Below are 662 nucleotides of genomic sequence, written 5' to 3' on the forward strand. Positions count from 1 at the left end.
CCGGGCCCACCCCTATTTCCTGCAGGGCTCAGGGGCCGGCAGACGGGGCGTGGCTAGTCGTGGCTGGGAGGGGGCATGCCCCGCCCCCTGGCCGAGCCTGGGCGAATCCGCTCGGGCCAGCTCAGCGGCCCCGCCCCTGCCGCGAGCGGCGCTGGGCGGAGCTGCGTGCGCCACTGGTCGGCTTTTGAGGGGGGGGGGTTGGGGTCCCAGGCGCATCAAGACTCGGTTTGCGTTTGTGGGCAATCGGAGGCTCGGGTCTGGTCGTCGGGCCGCCGCTTCACTCCGTCTGTCCCCGTCCTGGCTGACGGTCGGCGCTGAAGTGGTGCCACGTGCACGCCAGGTCAGCCGCACTGGGGCTGGGGGGGTACTGGCCAGGCTGCGGCCCGAGGGGACCGGAAGGTCCCGGCCCCCTTTCCGGTCTCCCCAGCGGCCTGGAGGGCTGGCCTTGTCTTTGGCTCTCTAGACCCTGCGGTCAGACCCGGCCTGCGGTGTAATCCCCTCCCACGCCCTTCAGGCCCCTGGGTCCACCGCACCCTCCGGGCCTGCGGCCCAAAGCTTAGTCAGATCTCGTCCGACCCGCTGCTTCTGGGAAGGAGACACCTCACGTCTGGAGGATGCTGAGTCGTGTCTTGCCTGGACCAGTTAGTGCCCTTCCCTGATCT

The sequence above is a fragment of the Ceratotherium simum genome, chromosome 8, assembly GCF_057802395.1.
Source record: "Ceratotherium simum simum isolate JZ-2026a chromosome 8, ASM5780239v1, whole genome shotgun sequence".
NCBI lineage: Eukaryota > Metazoa > Chordata > Mammalia > Perissodactyla > Rhinocerotidae > Ceratotherium > Ceratotherium simum.